We start from the raw sequence: 23,029 nt of genomic DNA on the forward strand, positions 1-23,029 counted from the left end.
CTGCTCGGGGCGGCGAGGCCGCTCGTGGCGGGGCCGCGGCTTGGGGCAGCGCTGCTCCCGATGACCCCGACGCTATCACTCCTATGACTACCCTAACGGCTCCCAAAGGCTACTTTAACAGCTACTCTAATGGCTCCCAAAGGCTACTTTAACAGCTACTCTAATGGCTATTCTAACTGCTATTCTAACTTCTCCTACTTCTCCTCCCTCCCAGCCTCACAGACTAACCTTTACAGTGGTGGTTGAGCCCGGCCCACACACGGGTGGCCAATGAGATTTCAACTCACCACAGTTAATATATGCGCGCCCCACTGATTGGATCCGGCTATCTGGCCTGGCCCGCCCCTATATCCGGGGTTTACAAGTAAGTTCCTCTGGCTAACCAGGCCCCTACAATTCGGTGCATTTTACCCCACAGAGAGACATTGTCCCGAGGAACCACCACGTAACCTAAAAAGAGGAGATCGTTACAGGTTCCACCTTATAAAAGACCACAGGCCCATTTCAATTGTGTCCACCTGCCTGACTCTGAAATGTCTTTTACCATTTTCCAGGCTGCTTCTTCTGGTTAGGTGAAGGTTAGGCATTAGAGATTAGGCATTACAGTTACTGTTTAGGATTTAGGATTGGGGTTAGTTTAGGGATAAGGTGAGGGTCAGGTTCAGAGTCTGTATTCAGGGGGTTGATGAAAGTGAGGGATTGCTGGGATGGGTCCAGGTTTGCCTTCAGATTTCTCCTGCCCTGAAACCTTCCCAGTGTTCCAAATGGCAGCGTTTTCTTCTGTGTTGGAGCCTTAGTCCTCAGGTATTGCTCAGCTGTCCGCACTCCCTGGGGCATTAGAGGCAGACCCTTGGGGATGGACCTCTCAGAACACAACCTAGTGTAAGTGTTAGGGCCTAGGGCACGGCAGGACCAAACTGAAGGTGCATCAGGGAGCTTCTGGGAGCTGAGATGAGGGCGTGGGTCAGGATGAGTGTCAGGATCTGGATCTGTGTTTAGGCATGAACTAAATGTGAGCATGGCACCAGGTGGACATGCAGATTTCTCCTACTCTGAATCCTTATCAGATTTCCAATTGGCATGGGTTCCTTCTGTGTGACAGGCACAGTTCTCTGGTATTGTTCATGTCTCCCCAACATGTGGGGAGCATGTCCCCAGCACTCTGGGGACAGAACCCTGAAAACCCAGCCTACGGTTAAGGTTAGGGCCTAGGGGCATGTTAGGCATGAACTTTTCAGGCTGTTTCTCTCTCTTCTGGGAGATGAGCTGACACAGAATGTCAGGGTGTCAGACTCCAGCTTTGTGTCCAGAGGGCCGCTGAACATGGGGTGATGGCCTCAGATGGCCATGCAGATTTCTCCAGCACTGAATCTTTTCCAGAGTTCCAACAGCCAAAATTTCCTTCAAAGAGGCAAGCTGAGTCCTCTGCTATTTCCCAGGAGTCCTGAACTCCTGCCCTTTGGGGCACAGCCACTGGGGATGGACTACTCAGAACCCAACCAAGGGTTAGGGTTAGGGCTTAGAGGTATGGAAGGGCTGATCTAAATGTGCTTTGGGGAGTGTTCTGAGGGATGAGTTAAGGGCATGGGTCAGGGTGACTGCTGGCTCTGGGTTTGTATCCAGAGGTCCACTAAATATGGGCATGGCCTGAGGTAGGCATGCAGATTCCTCTTGCTCTGAATCCTTTCCGGCATTCCAATGGCAGTTCCTTCTGGGTGGCAGGAAGAGTCCTCTTGTATTGCTCAGGTGTATTGCAAACCTTCCAGGTGGCTGAATTAGGCATGGGTCAGGGGAGTGTCAGCCTCCCTGTTGTGTTCAGGGACCCCTGAATGTGGGATGGATTCAAGTGGGAATGCACTATTTGTCCTGTTCTGAATCCTTTCCAGAGATCCAAATGGCAGGGTTTCCTTCTGGGTGACAGAGTCCTATGGCATTTTTTTAGGTAGCCCCAATGTGTAGCGCTTGGCTGCCAGGCCTCTGGGGACAGAAGCCTCAAATCCAACCGAGGGTAGGGTGAGAGCCTAGGGACACGGCAGACCAAATCAGCCCGAGCTGAGGCAAACAACTTCCTGGGGGCTGAGTTGAGGGCTTGGGTCAGGGTGAGTGGCTGGCTTCTGGATCAAGTGCAGGGGGCCAATAAACTTGGGGGTGGCCTCATGTGGGCACACAGATTTCTCCTGCTCTGAATCTTTTCCGCAGTTCCAAATGCCAAGATTTCTTTCTGGGTGCCGGGCGAGTCCTCTGGCATTTTTCAGATATCCTCAATGTGTAGAGCTTGGCTATCAGGCCTCTGGGGACAGAATCCTCAAAGTCCAACCTAGGGCTGGGGTTAGGGCCTAGGGGCATGGCAGGCCTGATTTTCTGGTGCTGAGGTGAACTCCTTTCCATAGTAAGTTTCCTTCCTATAAACATCAATCGGTACATGGAATTAGAATTTGTCAAAGAAATGTGTCACTTATAAAATGTCTTATGGTTTTATAATAAACCTAGACCTTTATTTATTTTGAAGTATAAGCTCTAATAAGGCAGGGATGTCTGGGTGGCTCAGTCAGTTAAGCTTCTGCCTTCAGCTCTGGTCATGATCCTGGGGTCTTGGGATTGAGCCCCACATCAGGCTCCCTCTCCCTCTGTCCCTCCTCCCTGTTCGTGCTCTCTCAAATAAATAAAATCTTGGGAAAAAATGTCTTTTCAACAAGGCAATGTTAAATGTGTGCTACCACATATGTTTATTTACCTTTACCTCAGGGTAACAGTTATGCAAAATATTTTAATTTAAATTTAAATTTAATTTAAATTTAAAAATTTAAAAAGCTTTTTCAATTTTTTAACCAAGCTAATTTTATAGACTTTCTTTATTGTGGGGGGAGGATACAAACAGGGGGAGAGGCAGAGGGAAAGAGAATCTCAAGCCAACTTCCTGCTGAGCCCAGAGAATGAGTGAAGGCTTGTTCCCAGGACGCTGAGGTCACTATCCAAGCCAAAGATCACGACCTAAAACCTAGAGTCAGAAACCCAACTGCCTGCGCCACCCAGGCACCCTAAAAATGTATTTTTAAAGAAATCAAAATAAATATCTTACCTGTTGAATTCTTTATCCTTTCTGAATTCTGTCCATGTGTTGCTGGGTTATTAAACATATCAATCAAAGGACTAGTGTATTCTCTGGCTGAAGGAGCTGGGGGAACCTTTGGCGAATATTTAGGAGTGTCATAATCTTTCCCAATCTGTGAAAAATTCCTCATTAGTTTAATATTAGTGTAGCACAGTGAGGGAATTACAGAGATTCCCAGGGCTATTTTAACATGCTTTAAATTCCACTTTCTTCCCAAAGTTCTCTCGGTTGGATGGCAATGCCCCATTCTGAATTATTTCACGAATGTCACATTCTTTTTATTTTTGTCATTTTTTTAAAAGACATTTACTCCCTCATTTTCTACCACCTCCTGGCAACCACTAATTTACTTCTGTCTCTCTGGATTTTAGGGTCCCTCCTAGGTACTGCTTCGCTATAGGATTCTATATTTATTTATTTTTAAAGAAGATTTTATTTATTTGAGAGATTGAGAGAACGAGTGGGAGGAGGAGCAGAGGGAGAAGCAGACTCCCTGCAAAGCAGGACCCTGGACCCTGGGATCATGACCTGAGCTGATGGCCAATACTTAACCCACTGAGCCACCCAGGTGCCCTAGGATTCTACGTCTAAAATAAATTTCAAAGATTTTGCGTGCATTGCACCATTGGTTTCTAACGTCTTTTTTTGATAACAAGAAACCTGGCACCAGTGGAGTTCTCTTTTCTTTGTAAGTTACCTATTTCCCCCCTCTCTGTAGGTATTTAGAATTTTCTCTCTATCCCCTTCTCCAACTTGACCACGGTCTATCAAGGTTTTCTTTTTTTCCCCATTTGTCCAGGCTCACTGTTGCTGCTGTGTTAAAGACGAGGCAGAGTCAACTAGAGTAATCTCTCCAAGGAATACTGTCAGGGCACTGAAGTGGCTGGACTTGGATATGCTTTCAAGGTGGAAAGACAGGGCAGCCCAGGGGTTGGCTGGGACGGGCGGGGAGGAGGGAAGGAGTGGGGAGAGAGAGGGAGAGAAGCTCACACTTGTGCCCAAGCTACTGGAAGAATGGAGCTGCCATCTTCTGGATGGGGAAGACTAGAGAAGACCATTTAGAGTGAGAAAATCCGTCATCTGGTTTTAGACGAGTTGAGTCGGAGATCCCCATTAGATATCTGGTGATGATTTTTAGAAGGCAATTGGGTATCTCCAACCTAACACTGTTTACATCCTCTCTCCATTTTCCTTCTGTGTTTTGGGAGAGTTCTTTGGATGAATTTCCCAAGCAGTTCCATTATGTTAACGAGCCCATCCACTGGTGTGGGGGTTTTCTTGTTTATGTTCTTTGTGGAAGAGGGGAGGGGAAGGGAAAAATTTAAACAGCTCTTTTAGAAAAATTTCAAGCATATACAGGAGAAAAGCAGCACAGTAAATCTCCCTGTGTCCAGCGCCCAGCTTCAACAATTAAGAATTCATGTCAGTATTGTTTCATACATGCTACACCCATCTTGCCCTGTGCCTGGAATATGCTGAAGCAAATCTCAGACATTTCAATTGTGAATAATAATCCATTTTTAATTTCTAAAATCTTAATTGAGTTTCCCCTGGGGACGTAGTATATTTTCATTTCTTTCTAAAGATTTCTCCTCTGCCCTACGGCCGCTGTTGCCTCCAATATTGGTTACTCTTGTTTTTTTCTTTCAGTGTGTCTTTGCATGACACTGGTTTTTCTCACTTGTTCAGGAATTCCTGGTTTTCTGTCCATCTCTGTATTGTACAGCATTCCCTACTCTTCTGCCTATTTATCCTAGTCTGTATTTTGCCTTTCCTCGTTGCCACAGACTACCCACAGTGGGGTGGGGACAGGGAAGACACAGCCGGGAGGGTGTCTGGCCTCTTCTGTGGAAACACACATTTTCGGCCAGTGGACAAAAGCCCCTGTTGCCTACTGGTTAGCACAAGTGGGACACGGGTTAGGAACCAACCAGCTTAGAGGATGCAAATCGTCTAGAACTGACCACATACAGGAACACCACATGCCATTCTCCACCTCCTCTTATACCCTCTGGCTTTGAGCTCACTGCTCTTACCTCTGCTGCAGTCTTGCCCCACACACGCTCAAGGCCAAGATTTCCTTCTCTCTTGATTCTCCACACACAGATCTTGCCTTTCTCTCTCTCAGACTCCTTCAGTGGTTCTGGCCCGCTGACAGCACCTTCTCTTACTCCCCATGCAGTCTCGGATCTATTCTGTAGGTTGTTGACTGGCCTTTAGCATCTTTGCTTTCATTTCAGAGGTTAGGGTGGACCCATGTGTATAAACTATCCACAGAATCCAAATTTCCATGTTTGTGAAAAGTAATAAAGCTGAGGCTCAAGGAGTGGCAAACTGCAATGCCTGATTTCATTACCTCAAATACTTCAGTGACTATTTTTTTCTGAAATGCCTTATGTTGTGATGAATGCCACCAGAGTTTTGCTAATTATTCCCTAAGGCACCTATGCCTCCTTCACTGGGAATAAACTTACAAGTTGAATATTTACAATTAAAAACAGCAACAATAACACTTCTGAAGCAAAGATAATAGACTGAATGAATACAGCACTACACAGTGCTGAGCACTGCACAGCTAATGTCAAATCTGAAGGTAAGGGGGTCAGAGTGAGACAAGGGAGGACCTTGAAGAGGGGAGGACCTGTAACAGCCACCACCAAAGGCCTTCATCCTTCATGCAAATTTGGCCCAAGTCCTATCAGTAAATACACAACTGAAATCTCACAGAGAACCCATCCCTACCATGCTGCTTCTCTCAATCATCAGTGAGGGCTGGGGCGTCCTGGACATGAGGTTAGAACTTGGGGTCCTTATTTCCTCAATCATATTTATGATCTTCTTGGGCACTTTGGTAGCATCACCACATGTTTCCTGCCACCAGGGCAGCTTGGAATTGAGTAATTCTGCAGACTGTGAATCAGAGAGAAACACAACAAAATACAAACGTGTACTGTTCAAAGAGCTGAGAAAAGTCACGTCAAATATTAGTGATGATGTTTTACTGGCTTACCACCAGAAATGTGAGAGCTCTGTGTCAAATTCAATGAGCACTTAGCCATCTATGAGCTGTGTTGTTTGTGTTGTGTTGAGCTGTTTATTTGCTGCAAGCGCTGTGGGCCCCTGTTCTACATGAGCTTGCCCTCTCCCTCAGTGTGAAGGCAGAGTTGAAGACTCAGAACAAGTTCAAACATGAAAAGGGAAGGGTTGAGCAATCTTATTAAGACCTGTTTTCCCAAGTGGTCCCAGAAATGCCGATCAGTGCTTTCTTCCTCCCACTCCTAACAGAGGGCAAAACCCTCGCCCAAAACAACCTATGGCCTCAGACTATAGCCCTGACATGCCGACTGCTTGGGCCTACTTTGTCCAAGAAGCCACTGAAAGGACTGGGATGCTGGAGTCAGAAAAAGGGAAGGCACAGAAGCGGTTTTCAGAGAGGTGAAGAGACTTCCAGTGGAGAAAAGAAGTGGACTTTCTTCATGCTGAAAAGCATAACTGGGATCCAAGGTTAAGCGTAAGAGTCTGCCGCCAACTAGAGCTCTCTGCAGATAGGCCAGATTGCCTTGTGACATAGTGAGTACCCCATCACTGGCAGGGCTAGGCCACAGGAAGAGCTTCAGGGTCACCTGACTTATGACCCTGCCCCAGCAGGACACCCTCACCATGGAAACAGACACTGCTGAACTAAGTACAAAGTGATCATCTAATACTGCAATTCTTCCCTTTCCTCTAACAATGTTAGATCTTAGGGCTTTAGATTTAGTAGATGAATGGTCCTTCAAGTTGCAAAAACTTTAGGAATGTGTAACATATGACCTATGCATGCATACAAGGCCAAGTTGTTCCCCTGAAAAAGAGGAAGTTGCCTTATTTTCAAGCTCTTACAAAGTTTCTACCATGGAGCACTCTCTAAATTATTATAAATAACAATGAATATTTGACTTCACTCAATGCTCCTTTTAGATGCTTATACATGCCCAATAAAATTTATGATTTTTTAAAAAAGGAAAGGAAAGTAACATATATTTTGTAATGATTCCTAGAGGTAAAACCTCACAACTATGTGTGCTGGAAGGAGGGCAGTAAAGCCAGCTCCATAGGTGATGAGAGCACGAGGAAACACCTTGAAGAATGAAAAAGGAACCACAACTGCCCTGATACTATGAATGAGTCTGTGGCTGGGACAGAACTTCCAGGGACACCTCTCTGCATGGACTCCCAAGGCAAACACTCAAACTAGCTAGGTGGGGTGGGCCTGGGACCCACTGGGACTCATCCCAGGGCTCTGGTGAAGGCACTGAGCTGAGGATGCATCAGAAAGAGGCTGAGAAAAGCGGACTCAGAGGTGAGAAAAGAAAAAAAGTACTAATTCTTGATCATTAAACATTATTTAATGAAAGATTTTAAATTTGGATATACTACTAAATTAATTTTATAAGCAATATTTAACCATTTCATCCACATTACTGAAAGTTTACTTAACCAAGTGGGCCATGAGGTATTTCTCTGGCATCTCTTCTCATCTGCAAACTAGGCCCACCGCTTTACATTGAGGCACGTGTGGAAGGTGAGGCATTCCAAGGGCATTTGAATATGAAATTGAATTATTAATAAAAACAAAACACTATCACAAACCCACCTGTAAATGATGATAATGTAAGTGATTTGCAAAGCTACAGTGTTTGTCGACCAGAAAGCAGAAGTGCCTTTTCTCTTCAAGTAGAGCTTCTTTGCAACCATCTGCAATAAATTTCTGGATTTCGCTCTGGCGAGATGTAATGGTTTCTGCATACTAGGAAAATAAATAATAATTATACAAGTATGTCATGAGGAATGAAGGCTGAAGAGCCAAACATTTATCTTGTGCCGTCTTTACACTGAACAAAGTTGTAAACTGACCTGAGCAGGTATCATCATTCTCATTAAGATCCCTGACTCACGTGTGGAAGGATGTTGCCAAAGGGCCTTACATTCTGCGCAGGGCAACCTGCACAAAATATTACTTCATACTTCAGGGATAAGATTGTGTTCTACTGGAAAATCAAGGGCTTTGAAACCAGAAAGTTCAAATTTAAACCCTAGTTCTAATGAACAACTACGTGACTTGGCCTAAGCCCCATTTTCTTCATCTGTAACATGGGGAGAGTAATGCTAATCACGGAACATCTCTTACAACACCCCCCGCCGCCCCTGAATCAGGAGAAAATGCCAGTGTTTTTAGGAGGCTACTAATTATTTTTAGCTCTGGAAAACTCTGTAGCCTTCTGCTCACACCAAGTCAAACATGCTCCTTTTTAACCTCAACAGCAGCACAGCAGTGAGTGGATGTATAGTATAGTGTAGTGTAGGCTGACTGAGCTAAGTAAGCAGCCCTGTAAATTGTACAAATTGTCAGAACACAATAAAATAGTGATGAAAAGTTCACCTCAATTTCTCTGTGTTTGTATCCGAGTGCCTTTCATCCTCCTTGACTTTTCCTTCTGATCTTCTTCAACTCAGCTTGAGATTTACGTTTGGCATCTTTTGAGAGTTGCCTGTAAGTTAAACGTTGTGCTGATGTGAGTGCAGCACCATCCCAGCTGTTGGGCAGTTACACTGGCTAACATTTCCACTGGGCGTCGCCCTGCACACCCTCACCTCACACTGCTCCCTCCCTTCAACACGTAGCTTTGTCTGACCTAAACTCCCCTGTTCATGCAAGGGGCTACTGACCCCAAGGGCAGCTCTTAGAAGACAAGAATGTCTTTTCTTTTATTCCTTATTTTCTCAAAATTTTTAGGACACTGAGTGTTAAGCACTTTGGTGAATAAATAAACAATATTAACTCACATGTTCCTGTTTTATGACTTGTAATTTTTTAAAAAAGAATGAACAAGTACAAGCACTTCAGATTATTTTGGGTGCTGTGTAGCAGTGTTTTGGGAGCTTCACAGTCCTGAGTTAGAATTCTGGTGAAATCCTTCACTTCCTGTGTGATCTCAGCAACTACTTAATTTCTCTAAAATTCATGTTTTCCCTTTAATCTGTACAGTGAGGATAAGAGTAGCTACATTATGGAGTTTCTGTAGGGATAAAGATCTCATAATATATGGAAAATGCTTGCCATTACATCCTCCTCAGCTAGTGTCCATGGTCCTGCCGCCTTCCTCCAGAGTACAGAGCACACGCACACAGAAGCAGTGGGGTGATTTCAGGGTAACTACACTGCTTACTACCATGTGGGGTCTTGGAGAGAAGGGGACTTTGAATGCCAAGGAAAATAGCTATTCCACAGCATATAAGGGAGATGGCAAGAGCCATGTGAACAGGGCTGGAGGAGAAAACTGCTGGAGTCATCAATACCAGGTGACAGGCAAGGGACACCATACAGGAGCAGTCTCTGATGAATAGACCTGCGGGCCCCAGGGAGCCCTAGGTGATGTTCTCCCACCCATGGCTCACATCCTGAAGTGCTGGTGTGTGAAACCAACGGCTGCACTCATACAGATGCAGATATTGTCCCCATTCACATGTTCTCTGAAAACAATGCTTTGGAGAAGCAGGAGGATTCCTTGCAATATTTTCCTCTCTGCTTTTCAATAAAGATCTCAGGTGTTAAAGCAAACAGGGCACCCAGCTCCAAGAGACCTTGTCAGTTTCATGCACTTGTGTATATACTCAACACTAAGCTCTGTCCCTGTTCTCTGCTGCTGCATAAACAGTGAGAGAAAGTTCTCCGCTGGCTCAGAGATCAGGCAAGTGCAGCCTCCCGGAACACCAGGGCCCTGTGCCCATACCCACCTCCAACCATGGAGGAAGAGAGAATAGTGTACTCACATTCATGTATTTTCCATCAAGTTCCATCTTCTTCTCCAGCTCATGTATAATCTCTTTATGGAATTTTTTAAACTGTTAACAAAAGGGATTAAAAAGTCATACCAGATTTGAGACATTAAGCAACATAAAGTTTAGAAATAAAATACATTTTATTTTTACAAGTACATGAATAGTTTACATACATTTTCATCAAGACTCTCATTGAGTTTCTTGTGGGTACTTAAAATCTCTATGAGAACATGGCCTGTGAATAAAACCAGATGTTAAGGGGAAAAGTCACTGTGTGGATTTTGTAAAGCTATTAAATAAAGTAAAATAATGGAATGAAGCACAATCTACCACTGCCCTCTGGTGCCTGGAAGCATCAGGCCCTGTGGCATGTTGGAAACACGGACTGTGTGCCCGTGGCAGGGTTGGTGCCAGAAGGTACAGGCCCTAGTAAAGTTACTCTGCAACACTGTTCATCCAAAGAATGCCAACCTTGTCTTCAAATTCACATCATGCTTTCTATATTTTCTCATTCCCTAAGCTGAATCTTATTTGTCTGATTTAATTTTTAAATTATGCAAGATTATCATGGTCATATAGTAACTATATGAACAAACAGTTACTATTTGTAGTTACTATCATGGTCATATAGTAACTATATGAACAAATAGAACAAATAGTTCTTATAGTAACTATAAGAACAAATGACTTATTTTTATCTAATCCCCAGAATAATCTGATTATCTGTCAGGTATAAAAGGTAAAGGTTACTTTTTCTCATATTAGTTCTTGTATCATTTAGGAAAATATTAATACCATGGGAAAAAGCAAGGACATTGCTCTGCCTCATATCTCCAGGGACTACATCCATTCTTTGAAACAAGTACAGTCACATGGAAAATGTTCCAGAACTGAGCTTTACTCCAAAAGCAGTGAGACAACCATTTGATTTGCAAAGTACCCCTCTTGCAGTTTAAGGCAGTGTGATGCATCTCTGCTACTAAATTCTAATAAAATGAACAAAAGCCTCTTCCTGTTCACTTACTGGTAGGAACAAAACAGGTCTGATATCTAAGAACTGGAAAAAAACAGAATCATTTTGAACAACCATCAGACCATAATAAACAATAACAAAATATGTTGGGTAGATCTTCCCACAGTTGGTAGGAATTCCTTGAGAAAACTGAAAGGCTGCAGATGAAGGAGAACTGAAATTAAGACTGTGGTTGATACAGAGAAAGAGAAAGAATACCAACTAGACTATGACTTCAGCTATCACCTTTACACAAATGATACTACGGTGCCCTGTTTTAAAAAGAATTAGGACGTGATTCTCGGGGCGCCCGGGTGGCTCAGTTGTTAAGCGTCTGCCTTCGGTTCAGGTCATGATCCCAGGGTCCTAGGATCGAACCCTGTATCGGTCTCCCTGCTCGTCGGGAAACCTACTTCTTCTCCCTCTCCCACTCCCCCTGCTTGCATTCCTCCTCTCTCTCACTGTCAAATAAATATAAATCTAAAAAAAAAAAGAGTCATGTGACTCTTAAATGGCCAGTCTAGTCCCCCTCCTCCATCTTCAGACTGAAAAATTCAGTCCCTTCCTCAACATGTCCAACTGGATGTCTCATTAGGTAACTCACATTCAACATGTCTAAAAGTGAATAAACCCCATGGTCTCCAATCCCAGCTCTTGGCTGCTAGCTCACAGCCAGTCACATGGGGTTGACACTTCACCCATGTGTCACACTCAATGACAAAGACTCATTCCCTTGTGCATATGTGTCATCACTTAGGCCAGCCTATAGGGTGAAATCAACCCCTTACTCACCTTGGTTCCTTGGGCAACAAATGTGCCAGCCCTTCCTTCCCTGGGAGAGAATGTATGTGGGGAATGACTTGTGACGTCTCTGTGGACCCAATCATCTGTTCCATGAGGGGTGGGGGAAGAGAATCCCTAGTCTGCCCCCACCAATACATTCAAACCTACCACTTGGACCTCTTAGGTCTTGCCCCTCAAGCTCTTATCATTTCTCTTGACCCCCAGCTTGTACTCTTCCAAACCCCCTTCCTCAGGGGTGCTGGGATCCCTGAAAATTAACTGTACCAGATCATTCTCCCAGCCTCCACAGTGTCCGAGAGAAACCTAACTCCTCAGCATAAATCCCACTGTGAACAATGCTGCTTAAAATAACCACGGCATGGTGGGGACAGAGACTATCCTCATAAGGTTATAGGTACATAATTATAGGTACAGTATTGGAGATAAAGAGTTGGGAATTCAAGTCCCACCAAGTAAGCAAGGCTTGGTAAATACCACAGGGATTCCCACTGACATCCAGTAGGGAGATGCATTGGGAATAAGACTAAATCATAGGACTAAGGGCAATACCGAAATAGAAACACCAGAAAAAATCTACAATTAAGCCTCTACAAATCAGAGTTATCCACTAGTAATTTAACTGCCTACCAGAATAAAACTTCACAATTTTAAGAGGAAGATAACAAGTCTCTACACATTTTATTACAATATTCAGCATAGGAAAAAAAATCAAGAGAGAGGGTGAATGGCAAACCTACAAACTCTGAACTTTTAGTGGGGCTCTTTTCTTCCAAAATATATTATTTTATAATTCTAATAATAGAAATAAAATTTAATAAATAAAAATTTATTTAATATAATTTGTAATATAGTATAAATTGTGTAGTATAAATTGATACAATTTTTTTCCTTTTGTAACTGGTTCACTTAGTACCACGTCCTCAAGTTTCATCCATTTTACAGTATGTGTCAGAATTTCCTTTCTTTTTAAAGATTTTATTTATTTAACACAGAGAGAGATCACAGGTAGGCAGAGAAGCAGGCAGAGAGAGAAGGGGAAGCAGACTTCTCGCTGAGCAGAGAGCCCGATGCTGGGCTCGATCCCAGGACCCCGAGACCATGACCTGAAGCGAAGGCAGAGGCTTAAACCACTGAGCCACCCAGGCGCCCCTCCTTTCTTTTTAAAACTGAATAATATTCCCATGTACGGATATTCCACATTTTATTTATCCATTCATCACTTGGGGAAAAAATGTTGATGGACACCTGAGTTCTTTCCACCTCTTGGCTATTGTGAGTAATGCTGCTGTAAAAATATGGGTGTGCAGATATCACTTCAGGACTTTCTTTTTATTTTTTATTTATTTATTTATTTATTGTTAGAGATTTTATTTACTTATTTGACACAGAGGGAGAGATAGAGAGAGCAAGAGCACAAGCAGGGAGTAGGGGCAGAGGGAGAGGGAGAAGCAGACTCCTTACTGAGCAGGGAGCCCCATGACGGACTAAATCCCAGGACCCTGGGATCACGACCTGAGCTAAAGGCAGATGCTTAAACCACTGAGCCACCGAGGCACCCAAGACTTTCTTTTTATTTTTTTGAATTCAAGTATAATTACTATACAATGTTATATTAAAATTGATAAAAATTTTAAATAATTCCAGAACTATTTTAGATCATAGATTGAGAAAATATATAAATATGTTAAGGTTATTGGGAGCCAATGTTCACACACATATCCAAAATATGTAAGTGCATATGCTTATTTTTATATGTCCAAGTGTATATATGCATATATATGTATATACATAGGTCTGTTTTTGTGTATATTTATGTTTATAATATACACTATATATATGTATATATTTCCTAGCTCTGTTTGCTGAAAAGACCAAGATGATACCTCGATAGCAATGAGCACACCTAATATTAAAATTTTACCTTCTAATATCATTTCCCACTATAAAAGAAGTATCACTCCTCAGAAAAAAATGGCCATTGATTCCACAACTGAGAAGAGACAAGATGATCCTGGAACATACCATTATGCAAGAAAGTGAGGAAGTATACAAGAATAAATGAATGAATGAATGAATGAACAAATGGATGAGAGTCAGCCTGAAGGAGCTCCTACTGGCCAAATACAGGAAAGTTTGAGCACCAAAGTAATTAAGACAGTAATAAGTTATAAAACATTGAAAAAATCTTGGAATCCCACAGGTCCACAACAATAAATAGATAAAAAAGGCAAGAAAGCAGGGTTCCCACTAAAAGTAAAATGCCAATTACCAACTGGTAAACATGGAGGGAGTGTTAAGAGTTAGAAAATCATCGCTCAGCAACAAGGAAACACTGGCCCCAGGCAAAATTCATTAATAGATACTAAATCTAAGGAACAAATATTGAGGAATAAGATATTTGCATAGTCTGAAAGTGTTCCCCCCTAGATAGCTTATTAGTAGCAGTAGTAGGAAAAAAAATATTAACTTTACAGTGGAGAAATCAGACAAACCCCTCACTGGGCAATCCAAAGTAGTGTCACAAATGAGAGGCAGATGAACACTTTATGCCCAGATTTGATACTACAGGACACAAAATGACTTAGCAGTCTAGCCAAGAATGTACCACCTAGATCTAATCACAAAGACTTGGCATTTCAGAGGTAAGATCTTGTGTTCTTGATCATTTATCCCCTTTTAGGGTTTCTGATACAGGTTCTTTTCCTACCAGTTCTTCAGCCAGTATTAAATTTATTTATTTATTTATTTTTGAAGAAGAAAATGATTTCATCTTCCTCTGGTGGTCAATCCCATGCTGGTTGATGAAGAAGTATGTTGAGTTCTCTGAGCCAAACGGAAGTTGTAGCTACAAACCTAAACATTTCTTCCCTCTTGGAGAGAAGTGGAGTCCCTTTAGATACAGAACAAATGAACTTTTGTATATTGGTCTAGAGTAGGTTGCGCAAAGGACATTGTTCTTTTGTAATAAAAGGCCAGGAGCTACCGCTGATCTCTCAGCAACAAACACAAGATGTTTAGGAAGAAGAACTCATGAAGATGAAAGGCTGGTCAAGGAGGCTGGAAAAGAATGGGGTGCTGTGAAAGCAAAAAGATTGGAAGCATTTTCAGATAGTGGGGTGCTCTGGACTGTAATCACCCACAGACAACTCAAGGGGCACAAAGATTTGGGCAAAAGTCAGAGCATCTGCAGAAGATGCAATGGTGCCAGACAAGCCTCTGGTAAGCTCCTTCACCTCATCCAGGTGACCTCAAGGAGCATCTGTACTCTCAGCCGTATGGTGATAACTAGAATATCTACTTCACAGGGTTGGTGAGTATAGTGCCTTCCTGTGCTCTGAAGAGAAATACTGGCTGGTAAGGTGTGTGAATCCAGACATGAGTAGCAAATCTGTTCAATAAAGCATGATACCCAACAACAGACCCATATGGCTTTCTTTTTCGGTGAGTACTTGTTTTCTGGAAAGTCCACATACAAGGCATCAACCTAGAACTAGTTACCACATTTGTTTCTATGTGTGTGTGTATGTATATATATACACACACACACACACACACACACACACACCCCTATGTATTCTTTCAAATACTTTAATATGCTTAAAATGTTTCAGACTTAAACATCTCAAACTTAACTCAAAACTTACAAAAAAAGACAAATGGACACCTACCTCTCCTAAACTGAGCTCAGTGCTCCTCTTATGTTTCTTCCCCATTCCTAGGGTCCCCAAAAGAGAAACTGTCCATCTGCTATTATCAAAAAAGAACACACACAGTATACTCTACTTTCCTCCACCTCATAGCCTTGGCACCTCAGTTTTAAGTACTGACAGTCTATAGCTAAACTGTAACAGGAATGACCCATTAGAGAATAGACACATCTGACCGACCACTGTTGGTTAGAAATGAACCGCTGAGGGTACTTCTGGTTTCTGCTCCGAATATGTAAAAAGTTTGGAAATCATCAGTCTCTTACACACATTAAGAAACAAGCTAAACAAATCGAAAACAACAGTGCTTCTTAGATTCATTAGAGAATTAAGTTCACAGGTAAAGATCTGCCCCGAAAACCAGAAATAGGCAAATATGGAGAATCATAGTTTACTGGCAGCAGAAACCAATGCAGGGCCAGTACCGCTGGAAGCTTTTCAGCGGTAACTAATGGTTGCTGGAGGCCTGGAGAAGCTTGAGTTAAAAACTCCAGGGTGCTCAGTCTTACAGGGGAGTCTCACACTTTTATGATTATTACTGCTAGAAGCCCCCATGAGTTCTTACTATGAAGGCTGGAGAAAATCCCCCTGGGGCTTCTGGCAGGGGAGGGGGAAATAACCAATTTGAAATCTGCCCAGTGTTGCTCTGTTCTTGTTTTGTCCTGTACAGGGATGGCTAGCCCTGAAGAGAAACTGTTTTACTAAAGCCTTACCTGACCTGAGGAAGGACAATTAGCTAAATCCAGCCCTCTAGCCTTCCTGTCTCAAGTAAGTAAGGGGGTGGGGGAGGGAATGAAGGCTAAGAAACTCTTCTGAAGGTCACATCCCAGGCACTGTGACTCACTAAAAACTAAGAACACCCCACAGAACAAAAAATTGAGATTTAAATATATCCCCCTCCTCAATTACTTTACTATTTATATCACCCATCAACAGGGTTTACATCTAACTTCATTTGGAAGGATTTTTAAAAGAAACCTAAAGACAAAAGGTGGTGGAGGGAAATAAAAACAAGGACATCAGAGGAAAACTGAAGTCTGAGTTTCCTCCAGAGAAAATCATATCGTCCAGAAACTTGGATCACCATATAGAAATGAAAAAGAACAAAAGAAGCCTCATTTCAAAGGGAGTCAGTAAGCCCTGAAGGGGGAGTTCTGCACTCCAGCACCTGTACCACCTAAAGATCTCAGCAGGAAAAAAGCAGTATATTTGCATTTCCCAACAGGAAGCAGCTTACCACCCCAGGAGGAGGGAAAATGTCCTCCAGCCCAGCAAGAGCTCAGCCATGAGAAGTTCCCACAACCCTGAACTCTCCCCCTCCTCCAGTAGGCTTTCATTCCACACAGCCCCTAACTTCCTCCTTTCCTCTATAAAAGCAAGCTCCCCTCCTTTGTTTTCTGCACTTCCCTATAGTTTGTTACAGTCTGTACACCCCAAATTGCAATTCTCAAATGAGCTAATTTTGCTGGTCCACTAGCTGGCTATTTTACTTTTAAGGTTGACAAAAATGAAGAGCATTAAAGAATAAATGAAGATAATTCAATCTTGTATTTCTTATTCTTAATTAATATAACAGATAACTCTTTATTCAAAGTAATAATAACATCAACGTATGGAGTGGGTCAAGCTTGTGGATTAAGTCCAATGAATGACAACAGTGCTACAGAGGGCAGGAGGGAGAAACAGTAATGCTCTGCCCCAAGGAACCTGTGCCCCCTCTCCTCCATGAAGTGTATGGTGGAATCTGAAAGTGGACCTAGAATGGTTGTAAATATATGCTACCAAACCTGAGGGCAACCACTAGAAAAACTATTTTTTTTTAAGTATAATCAATATGCTAAGAGAGGAAAGACAATGGAACATAAAATGCTCAATTAAAACAAGAAAGGGCAGAAAATGGAGACGATTTTTTAAAAAGAAAATGAACAAGTGCAAAGAATACAAAACAATTACAAGTATGGTGATATTAATCCAATCAGGTCACTAATCATTTTAAATATAAATGGCTTAAATGTACCAATTAAAAGACCAGCAAGGGGCACCTGGGTGGCTCAGTGGGTTAAAGCCTCTGCCTTCGGCTCAGGTCATGATCCCAGGGTCCTGGGATTGAGCCCCGCATCAGGCTCTCTGCTCAGCAGGGAGCCTGTTTCCTCCTCTCTCTCTGCCTGCTTCTCTGCCTACTTGTGATCTCCATCTGTCAAATAAATAAAATCTTAAAAAAAAAAAAAAAAAGACCAGCAAAAGAGACAACAAGACCCAAATATATTCTGTTTACAAAAAAGCCACTTTTAAATATAAAGAAACATATAATATCAACATAAAGGGATGGAGAAGATATGCCAAGCTAACACTAACCCCAAAAGAAAGCTAAAATAGCTACAGTAATTTCATTAAGAGCAGACTTCAAGACAAAAAATTATCCAGGATAAAGAGGGGCATGACACTGGAATAAAGGAATCAATTCTCCCAGAAGCCATAGCAATCGTTCATGTGAACGTGCCCCTGAGAGAGAGCGGAAATGCCTGAGGAAACAGATGAGCCAACCATACTGGCTAGAGACTTCAGTACTCTCTCTCAGCAACTGACAGATCCAGCCAGCAGAAAAACAGCAGGATAACAGAACTGAACAGCACCATCAATCAACTGATTCTAAACGACAGAATATTTCATCTAACAGCAGAATGTACATTTTTTTTTAAATGGCCAGTCAGCCAACATATAGTACATCCTTTTTTTTTTTTTTAAGATTTTATTTATTTATTTGACAGGCAGAGATCACAAATAGGCAGAGAGGCAGGCAGAGAGAGGAGGAAGCAGGCTCCCTGCTGAGCAGAGAGCCTGATGCGGGGCTCGATCCCAGGACCCTGGGATCATGACCTGAGCCGAAGGCAGAGGCTTTAATCCACTGAGCCACCTAGGCGCCCCACATCCTTAGTTTCTGATGTAGTGTTCATTAGTTCATTGTTGCGTATCACACCCAGTGCTCATCACACGTGCATTCTCTTTAAGTGCGCATAAAACATTCGCTAGGACATACCATATTCTGGGTCATAAAACATACCTGAGCAAATTTAAAAGAATGGAAATCATACAAAGAATGCCCCCAGACCACAATGAGATTAAACTAGAAATCAGTAATACAAAGCTGGTTGGAAAAAATCCCAAAATATTTGGAGATGAAACAACAACTTCTAAATAACACTGGGGTCAAAGAAGAAATTAAGAGAAATGTAAAACTATTTGAATGAAAATACAACACACCAAAATTTGTGCAATGCAGCAAAAGCAGTACTTAGAGGGAAATTTATAGCATTCAATATGTATATTAGAAGAGAAACATGTAAAGTCAATAATCTGAGCTTCCAATTTAGGAAACCAGAGAAAGAACAATTTAAACTAAAGCAAGCAGAAGAAAACTAATAAAAGTTAAAGCATAAACAAATGAAAACAGGAAAACAATAAAGAAAAGTCAATGAAATCAAAAGCTAGTTCTTTAAAATACTCCTGGTAAACCTCCACCTGGGATAACCTAGAGAAAAAGAGAGAAGACACAAATCATAGGAATAACTTGTTTTGTTATGCTCCGCCTTATTACACTTCCCAGATATTGCATTTTTTATAAACTAGAAGGTCTGTGACAACCCCATGTGAAGTAAGTCTATCAGTGCCATTTTCCAACATCTGCTCACTTTGTGACTCACATTTGTGACTCTCAAAATTACTCGAACTTTCTCATTAGTATTATATTTGTTATGGTAATCTGTGACCAATGATCCTTGGTTACTATTATAATTGTTCTGGGGCACCATGAACCTCACCCATATAAGACTGCAAACTTAATAAATGTTGTGCTCTCACAAGTCCACAAACCAACAGCTTCCCTGCCTCACTTCCTCTGCTCAGGCTTCTCTATACCCCGAGATACACAATATTGAAGTTAGGCTAATCAATAACCCTATAATCGGGGCGCCTGGGTGGCTCAGTGGGTTAAAGCCTCTGCCTTCGGCTCAGGTCATGATCCCAGAGTCCTGGGATCGAGCCCCGCATCGGGCTCTCTGCTCATCAGGGAGCCTGCTTCCTCCTCTCTCTCTGCCTGCCTCTCTGCCTACTTGTGATCTCTAGTCTGTCAGATAAATAAATAAAATCTTAAAAAAAAAAAATAACCCTATAATGGCCTTAAAGTGTTCAAGTGAAAAGAAAATAAATAAATAAATAATCTCTCACTCTAAATAAAAAAACTAGATGTGATTAAGTTTAGTGAGGAAGGCATGTCAAAAAGCCATGATAGGCTTAAAGTGAGGCCCTCTTGCACCAAAACAGTTATCTGAGTGGTGAATGCAAAGGAAAGGTTCTTGAAGGAAATTAAAAGTGCCACTGAAAAAATAAAATTAAAAAAATAAAATAAAATAAAAGTGCCACTCCAGTGAACAAATGATAAGAAAGCAAAACAATCTGACTGATGATATGGAGACAGTTTTAGAGGTCTAGACAGAAGAGCAAACTAGTCACAACATTTCCCTAAGCAAAAGCCCAATCCAGAGCAAGGCCCTAACTCTCCCCAAGCCCATGAAGTCTGAGAGATGAGGAAGCTGCAGAAGAAAAGTCTGAAGCTAGCATGGGCTGGTTCATGAAGTTTAAGCAAAGAAACTCTTTCCATAATATAAAAGTACATAGCAATATCGAAATACAAGTGCTGATACAGAAGCTGAGCAACTTATCCAGAAGATCAGGCAGATCATTCATGAAGGTGACTATGCTAAACAACAGATTTTCAGTGTAGATGAAACAGCCTAATATTAGAAGATGCCATTTAGGACTTTCAGGATCTTCATAGCTAAAGAGATGTCAATCCCTGGCTTCAAAACTTCAAAGTGACAGGCTGATTCTCTTGTCAGGGGATAATGCAGCTGGTAACTACATTGAAGCCAATGCTCATTTACCATTCCCCAAATCTTAAGGCCCTTAAGAATTATGCTAAGTAAACTCTGTTTGTGTTCTGTAAATGCAACAACAAAGCCTGGATGACACCACATCTATTTACACTATGGTTTACTAAATATTTTAAGCCTACTGTTGAGATCTACTGCTCAGAGAAAAAGGTTCCTTTCAAAATATTACTTTTCATTGACAAGGCATCTTGTTTCCCAGCTCTGATAGAGAGGTACCATGACATTAATGCTGTTTTCCTGCTTGCTAGCCCAACATCCATTCTGCAGCCCATGGATCAAGGAGTCATTTCAACTTTTAAGTCTTATCATTTAAAAAATATATTTCATAAGGTTATTGCTGCCATAAACAGTGATTCCTTTAATGAATCTGGGCAAAGTAAATCGAAGCCTTCTGGAAAGGATTCCCCTCTTAGATACCATCAAGAACATTTGTGATTCATGGGAAAAGGTCAAAATATCATTAACAGGAGCTTGGAAGAAGTCACTGAAGATGTGGTGAAGACAGCAGGAGACGTAGAATCAAGAGTGGAACAGGAAGGTGGGAGTGAATTGCTATAATCTTGTGATAAAATTTGAATGGGTGAGGATCTACTTCTTGTGAATGAGCAAAGAGTAGTTTCTTGAGATGGAATTTACTCTTGGGGAAGATGCTGTGAAGACTGTTGAAATGACAACAAAGGATTTAGAATATCACATAAACTAAGCTAACAAAGGAGAAGCAGGGATTGAAGGACTGACTTCAATTTTGAAAGAAGTTCTACTGTGGGCAAAATGCTATCAAACAGCACTACATGCCACAGAGAAATCATTTGTGAAAGAGTTAATTGATGTGGTAAGCTTCACTGTTGCCTTATTTTAAGAACCCACCACAACCACCCTAACCTTCAGTAGTCCCCTGATCAGTCAGCGGCCATCAACATTGAGGCAAAACCCTCCTCCAGCAAAAAGATTACAACTCACTGAAAATTCACATGATGGTTAGCATTTTTTAAAACAATACTTTTAAATTAGGTATGCATTATGTTTTTCTAGACATTATGCTATTATACACTTAACAGACCAAAGTATAGTGTAAACATAATTTTTATATGCACTGGGAAACCAAAAAATTTATTTGACTGGCTTCATTGTGGTGGTGTAGAACCAAACCGACAATATCTAGAACCAAACCTGTACTAATATCAGAAATGAAAGAGCAGCCATCACTTCTGATCTCCTAGACATTAGTGGGTTAAGCCGCTGCCTTTGGCTCGGGTCATGATCTCAGGGTCCTGGGATCGAGTCCCGCGTCGGGCTCTCTGCTCAGCAGGGAGCCTGCTTCCTCCTCTCTCTGCCTGCCTCTCTGCCTGCTTGTGATCTTTCTCTGCCAAATAAATAAATAAAATCTTAAAAAAAAAAAAAAAAGAATATAAATGCTATGCCACAAATTTGGTAACTTAGATAAAACAGACCAAGTTCTTGAAAGACACAATCTATCAAAACATGCACAAGAAATAGATAATCTGAATAGGCCTAGGTCTAATAAAGGAATCAAATCAACAATTAACAATCATCCATGGGACGCCTCGGTGGCTCAGTCGGTTAAGCAGCTGCCTTTGGCTCAGCTCATGATTCCAGGGTCCTGGGATCAAGTCCCATATTGGGGGGGGGGGTCCCAGCTCAGCGGGGAGCCTGCTTCTCCCTCTGCCTGCTGCTCTGCCTGCTTGTGCTCACTCGCTCTTTCTGACAAATAAATAAAATCTTTTTATTATTATTATTATTTTTTAAAAGATTTTATTTATTTATTTATTTGACAGAGAGAGAGCTCACAAGTAGGCAGAGAGGCAGGCAGAGAGAGAGGGAAGCAGGGTCCCCCCTGAGCAGAGAGCCCGATGCAGGGCTCGATCCCAGGACCCTGAGATCATGACCTGAGCCGAAGGCAGAGGCTTAACCCCACTGAGCAACCCAGGCGCCCAAATAAAATCTTTTTAAAAAAATAATTAAAACAAACAAACAAACAAACAAACACAATCATCCAAACACAGAAAGTAATAGGCCCAGATGGTTTCACTGGTGCATTCTACCAAATATTTATATATTTGGAGAAATGATACCAGTTCTCTACAATCTGTTTCAGGAAATAGAAGCAAAGAGAACACTTTCTAATTTATTCTATGAGGCCACCATTAACCTAATACCAAAACCAGATAAGGGTATAGCAAGGAAGGGGTGCCTGGGTAGCTCAGTTGATTAAGCATCTGACTTCAGTTCAAGTCACCATCTCGGGGTCCTGGGATCGAGCCCCATGCAGAGCTTCACACTCAGTGGGGAGTCTGCTTGTCTCTCTCCCTCCCTGTCCCCCAGCTCATGCTCCCTCTCTCTCAAATGAATAAATAAAATCTTTTAAAAAAAGATACAGTACGAAAGAAAAACTATGAACCAGTATCTCTCATAAAGAGAGATGCAAAAATCCTCAACAAGGTATTAGCAAACCATTTCCAGTAATGTATGAAAAGAATTATACACTGTGACCAATAGAACTTATTCTTTGTATGCAACACTGGTTCAACATTCAAAAGTCAATCTAGGCAATTCATCACATCAACAGGCTAAAGTAGAGAAGAAAAATCATGTGATCCTATCA

The 23,029-nt window shown here is 41.9% G+C and overlaps 1 pseudogene; it reads right to left on the reverse strand.

The window, feature by feature from the left end:
- Positions 1-356: 356 nt before the first annotated feature.
- Positions 357-23,029, reverse strand: part of LOC123927612 — a 43,754-nt pseudogene continuing 21,081 nt past the window's right edge.

Source organism: Meles meles, chromosome 17, assembly GCF_922984935.1.
Source record: "Meles meles chromosome 17, mMelMel3.1 paternal haplotype, whole genome shotgun sequence".
Classification (NCBI taxonomy): Eukaryota; Metazoa; Chordata; class Mammalia; order Carnivora; family Mustelidae; genus Meles; species Meles meles.